The sequence below is a fragment of the Pygocentrus nattereri genome, chromosome 9 (genome assembly GCF_015220715.1).
Source record: "Pygocentrus nattereri isolate fPygNat1 chromosome 9, fPygNat1.pri, whole genome shotgun sequence".
NCBI lineage: Eukaryota > Metazoa > Chordata > Actinopteri > Characiformes > Serrasalmidae > Pygocentrus > Pygocentrus nattereri.
Genome location: NC_051219.1, coordinates 9,148,273 through 9,154,402, shown reverse-complemented (window position 1 = coordinate 9,154,402; position 6,130 = coordinate 9,148,273).

Here is a 6,130-nt window from a genome sequence, read left to right as displayed (position 1 = left end):
AACATGAAAAACAGAAAAGCTGCTACTCAGGAAGAAAAGAAGGTAGAATTGACTTCACTGTTAAGCAACAAACGTTTTAGACGAACTTTCAGTCACAGCTTCATCTAACAGACAGAATTCATGATTTTCATGGATCTTTGAAGTCTGACACACCAAACACACCGGCTGCTGATCATCCAGACAGAAGAGTTTGAGTTCCTCATTGTGCAGAACGCAGAGCCCCTCAGATCCTGCTGAAGATCTCTGACTCCTGCTCTCTAGAAGAGACTCACAAAGGTTCTTCAGAGTAAGGATAACAAAAAACGATCATCTTTAGAGGATCTTCTTCTACAAACTGGACATTTTTGAGATTTTGTGGCTACACGACAGTAGAACAAGATCCCTGAAGATTTCACAGCACACACAGCATAAAAGATCCTCCACTGAGAGCTTAAAGATGCCATTTTCTCCAATGACTACCGGCCTCTTCTTCTAATGGCTTCCCATTTCATGGTGTCACTTGCACTTAATGGATTTCTGTGCTGACCTCAGCAGAAGCGTTCAGAATCAGTCACTGTGGTCCTTCATCTCACTGTGTTCAGAGGTCAGATATACAAATCTGAAAACCCTTACCAGTCCTCAATGCACTTTTGTTTGGTTTTGGTCTTGTCCATGTGATTCCTTGTTTTGTTTCTTCCCGGTCCTGCCCCCTTGTTTCCAGACTGTGCCCCTGATTGTAACCACCTGTGTTAACCACCTGAGTCTTGTTAACCCTGTTGTATATAAGCCCTGTATTTTCTCCTGTTAGGCTGCTGGTCTAATATGTAATTTAATTAGTCAAATCAATAATATGAGCTCTCAGTGTTGAACAGCTCTGCTCTCTTGAACAAAATGCTTTAACATTACATTTTAAGAGGCGTTTTCTGTGTATTTATTATCAGTAACGCTCAGAATGTCACTCTGTTTGTGTAGGAAAAGCACAGGATACACAAAGTAGCATCAATGACAGACAGTGACATACGACCTGTTCAACATGAAAAACAGAAAAGCTGCTACTCAGGAAGAAAAGAAGGTAGAATAGACTTCACTGTTAAGCAACAAACGTTTTAGACTAACTTTCAGTCGCAGCTTCATCTAACAGACAGAATTCAGCATAAAAGATCCTCCACCGAGAGCTTAAAGATGCCATTTTCTCCAATGACTACCGGCCTGGGCGGCACGGTGGCGTGGTGGGTAGCGCTGTCGCCTCACAGCAAGGAGGACCTGGGTTCGATTCCCCGGCCGCGTGACCGGGGTCCTCTCTGTGTGGAGTTTGCATGTTCTCCCCGTGTCTGCGTGGGTTTCCTCCGGGTTCTCCGGTTTCCTCCCACAGTCCAAAGACATGCAGTCAGGCCAATTGGGTGTGCTAAATTGTCCCTAGGTGTGAGTGTGTGAGTGACTGTCTGTGTCTGTGTGTCTGCCCTGCGATGGACTGGCGACCTGTCCAGGGTGTATCCTGCCTTCCGCCCGAAGACTGCTGGGATAGGCTCCAGCTCCCCCCCGCGACCCTGACGGAGAAGCGGCTTAGAAAATGGATGGATGGATGGATGGACTACCGGCCTCTTCTTCTAATGGCTTCTCATTTCATGGTGTCACTTCCACTTAATGGATTTCTGTGCTGACCTCAGCAGAAGCGTTCAGAATCAGTCACTGTGGTCCTTCATCTCACTGTGTTCAGAGGTCAGATATACAAATCTGAAAACCCCTACCAGTCCTCAATGTGCTTTTGTTTAGTTTTGGTCTTGTCCATGTGATTTCTTCTTTTGTTTCTTCCCGGCCCTGCCCCCTTGTTTCCAGACTGTGCCTCTGATTGTAACCACCTGTGTCTTGTTAACCCTGTTGGCTGCTGGTCTTTGTTTGGTCTTTGTATTGTTTCATGTCTTTCTTCCAGCCTTTGTTGTGTGTTTTTTTTCCTGTGTTCATTTTCATCTTGTCTGTCCCTCGTTCTCTCTGCGTTGGCTCATTGACCCTGGTCTGGCTAGACCCTGATATTGGATTTGCCCCTAATAAATCTCGCTTCTCTCAGCGTAAGTGTTCACCTCATCATCGCTCCCCCACGTTACAATGAATTCACTATCATTTCACAGATGCTCTCATTATTCCTCCTCATCTTGTTTTTGCTAAATTATAATTGCTTAACATTTAATAATAAAGATGTATAAGGATTTATCAATAGATCAGGTCTAATCATCTTGTAACCAATGGGATTGCACAACTCTGCTCCATTAAAGGAGAAATAAGACTAAAAATCAAATAACATTAAAATAGACACATAGAGATTTAAAAAGAAAAAGAAGAGAAAAGGGGAAACATTACTTTGAATTGTGCTGCACTGCAAACGTCTCAACATAGCTTTTTAGGACTTCATTTGTTGGGTTGTTAATCTTTCTGAGATGCTTAATAACAAAATATAAACATCAGAATGACTGGTTCAGTTTATGTATACTCTCAGACTGAGAAGGTTATGTAGGGTGTATGTTTATAAGTAGGTAATGTGTGGTGTGTGATAAAATGGATGGTTTGTGGTCTTTAAGTAGATTAACTTGATTGAAGACTGGATTTGAGTAGAATATCTGAGCCCTTTATTTAAGACGATTGCTTTAATGTAAGTTGAGTATCTACAGGGATTCATCAGAGATGTGAGTAGATAATCTGAGGAATGTGATAGAGTAGATTATCTGTGATGGGTGATAGTAACTTATTTGTGTCTTTCTCAGTTTTGTTTTCTTCTCAGTACTTCTACACTACAGTCGTTCTCCTTTGGTCTTAATTCTGTCTAATCATACAGAAGATTATACTGCTGAAGATGCAGTGAGTGGAGTCTGTGTACTGCAGCCAGGCTGTCGGCCCTAAAAGACCCTGTAAATCTCTCACTCCCTTAATAATTAATAACACTCTTAATACTTCCAGCTCCATCCAAGCAGACAGTGCTGGGCTGCTCATGTAGAACCACCAGTAAAAGTCCTCTGTTCAGCTGTTGGTGTAATCTGGGCTCTGATGAAGCAGCAGAGGAGAAATATTTAGTCTGTCCTGATCAATCAGACTAAACTCGTCTGTGATGTCACTGATCAAAGATACAACAGAAAATATTCAAACTCTCCAAAAATAGAAACTGCAGAAAAAACGAATTCATTTAAAAACAACTTACATTTAAAACACATTTATCAGCCCCATCAGAGCTGTGAGTGCAGCTCCATAGTGAGGGTGATAAATGGTCACTCTGTGTTTGGAGATTTAGAAACTGTGTTTGTTCCTTTGAGAGCAGAGACGCTGTTTCCTGAACTGAGTGGAAGAAACTAAGAAAAGCTGTGAAAGATCGAAAGAAAAACTCTTTGTTTATCACGACGTTCAGTTACTAGTTAACAAACAGTTTAAACAGATAGAAGACACACTCAAAATGACCGGAAAGGTGGTCAGATTATTAATCCAGTCAATTTATTACACTTTTGGATTAAACTTTCAGGTGATTACATTATTCTTTAATTAATTGAAACAGACTTAAGTGAGTTATTAAAAGATTTAAAGTGTTATTACATTGTGATTAAATTTTTCTCAATTCATTTTATAAAGTCATAAACAGTGTATAATGTAATTTCATCCCTACACATTACCATCTAAGTAACCTGTGTGTGCATACTTACCTGTTGTAATTGGGCACTGTTCATACTTACCTGTGGGGTTCTAAAAGAGTACCTATGGGTTAGCTCTGCTTATACTTACCTGGGTGAGTTCATCCTCTGTAGAAGGGGAGGGGGCTGGTGGACCTACATGAACGGGGACAATGTGCATTATTAATTGTGCTGGGGTTATAATGTACTGCTGAGGTTTTATTGGACATTGGGAATATGTTTGATTTTACCTTTGCCCATGTTTATTGTTTATTGTACTTTTTGTGTATAAACTGATTATGTAACTTACCTGTTATCAAACATGGTATGTTCAGGGGAGGTGCTTAGCATATAAATACCTACCTGATATGGAGGTTGGGAGAGAGGTTGGATGGCTGACTCTGAGCTAGACTGTGGTAGACAGTCTATCCATTGTTTGTGACTTTCATGACTTTGTAGTCATTTAGTCTTAATTCTCTGATGAGAGGTTATTTGTTTTTGTTTGTTTATTATTTTTTTGTCTTGTGCGCTTGTAAATACTCGCACTGTTGTGGTGGAAATAAATTCCCACTCTAAAGGATCCTCTACTTTCCTGCAATTTTTACATTCGGCTCATCCCGTGCCCAAGGCTAATCGCCCAACACTACCCATAAAGTGTATTTTGTGGATACCGATCCGGTAGACATGACACGCACTTTATCACACTCACCACATCATGAGTTAAAGTGTTATTATATTACTGGAGGAGGATTTTATGACATTATCAGCCGTTTATTATATGATGTAACCCCTATTGAGGGTACAGTTCTAGTCATTTGGTTCACTGGTTAAATGACTGTGTACAAGTCAGATGGAATACTTCCCAGTTGGGCCGATCAGAAAAGATGCCAGTCTGGACTCCAGAGCCAGGGCGACCAAATGAGTAAAAGACCACGCTGAACCATGAGAAGCGCGCTTGGAAAGAGGAAATAACACTTCCATTTAATATAAAATATATAGCAAAGAAAAACTGGTGGTGTTAGACATACAAAACTATTACCCGGGTAATTGAAAATAAAACAAATATTCCAAATTGTCACAAATAGGGAAATCAAATATTCACCCACAAATCTTTCAAAGTGATCACAGTTCTCAGTTCAATATTTTGTTTACTTAGGAAAATCATTGTCCACGTCCAAGGGATTCACCAGGATTGAGCAAGTGTAGAGCCTCACGACTGTGGAGATGCAGGTTTTAGCCGCACTGCGAAGTAAAGCGACTCAGTGCCAGTGGTGAACGAGTCTTGGAATCAATGGGTTCAATTCACTGCATGCAGAAAAACCTCAGGTTCAAGGGTCTGGGCTTGGCTCGCCATCCAGTGGATCCAACCTGAACACGATGTGTAGAGCCTCAGGACTCTTATTTTTATATTATATTATTATTATTATTTTCCTGTACACTCTTAAAAAAGATGGTTCTTCAAGGCTCCAAACGCAGTGGTTTTTGGTGCTCTATAGAAATATTTTCCAAAAGGTGCCATATGGGACCATATACAACACATCCTCCATCAATCTGAAGAACCACTTCACAGTTCAGAAAACCATTGAAGCACAAGACAGTTAAATATAGAACTTGTGGTTCTAAATAGAACCACAACATTTAGTACTTAAAGAACCGTCTCTTTTAAGAATGATACCATTTTAAAGTGTTTGGTCATTTAGACCAGTTTCTATGGACGGGTCACTGCAGTGAAAATAAGAGCGATTTATTAAGTTCAGGGGAACAGACTATTAAACTGACAGGACATTTATTTCCTGCCTTCATACTTTAGGGGCTGGTTTAACCCAAAGAAGGTAACAGTTCATTTAATGTTAACTAGCTAACAACCTGCACTAAACTATGGCTGAACAGCTTCTGCTGGGTAACGTGCTGTGGCTGGGCTGAGGCTGAAGCTTCTCAGGGTAACAGGAAAACTCAGGCTCGCTGTCAGTTTGCTGGTAAAGCTCAAGCGCTGGCTTTCTGAACTTAGCTTGTTATTCGAATTTTCCGTTCCACCTTAAATGGTGCAGCAGTTACATTCTGATGCCTTAGGCGCCATGTAACTGCTGCACCATTTAAGGTGGAACGGAGAATTCGGGGAATTGGAATAAGAAGCTTAACTTCAGCCACGTCTTCCCTCGGGTTTACGCTCAATAACGGGTCCCAGCTTCTTATTCGAATTCCCTGTTCTACCTTAAGTGGTGCGACAGTTACATGCTGGCGCCTGGGGCCCCAGTATTTAAGGTGGAACGGAAAATTGGAACAAGAAGCTGACCTCCACTCCGTTGGCTGGGGGTCTGTTAAATGAATAATGAATCATTCTACCTTTATATTGTGCGGTTGATCATAATAATCACAAAACGTTTGAAAACCTAGTCGCTGCTTTAAGGTTTGTGCTGTTTGCTAGCTGGGCTACCTCTGAACAGTCTGCTAGCTAGCTAGCTTGCTGAAAATGTGCTAACGCTACTTAAGTTGGAAATGGGCAC